This window comes from Protobothrops mucrosquamatus, unplaced genomic scaffold (genome assembly GCF_001527695.2).
Source record: "Protobothrops mucrosquamatus isolate PMUCROS unplaced genomic scaffold, P.Mucros_1.0 scaffold2566, whole genome shotgun sequence".
Classification (NCBI taxonomy): domain Eukaryota; kingdom Metazoa; phylum Chordata; class Lepidosauria; order Squamata; family Viperidae; genus Protobothrops; species Protobothrops mucrosquamatus.
In genome coordinates, this window is record NW_015388624.1 from 125,291 (window position 1) to 125,830 (window position 540).

Below are 540 nucleotides of genomic sequence, written 5' to 3' on the forward strand. Positions count from 1 at the left end.
TAACAATTGTCGATAAGAAAGACAAAAAAGTCTGGATAGTGGACATGGCAGTGCCTGGAGACAGCAGAATAGATGAGAAAGAACTGGAGAAGATAACAAAATACAAAGACCTACAAATAGAAATAGAAAGACTGTGGCAAAAGCAAGCAAGGGTAGTACCAATAGTAATAGGCGCCTTGGGTGCAATCCCAAAACAACTGGAGCACCACTTGGACACCATTGGCATTGACAAATTAGCCATTAGTCAATTGCAAAAGGCAGCCTTACTAGGAACTGCTTCCATCCTGCGACGATATCTGTAATACCATCAAAGATCCATATCTGCCTATCCCAGGTCCTGGGTAAGGACTCGATAGGTAGACAAAATGCCAAATCCAGTCTGAACATCTGGCTGACTGTGCAATGATCCATAATAATAATAATAATAATAATAATAATAATAATAATAATAATAATAATAATAATAATAATAATAATAATAATAATAATAATAGCGCAAACTGATTACAAAGCTAGACATGACCGAGTTGCTAAATTAAT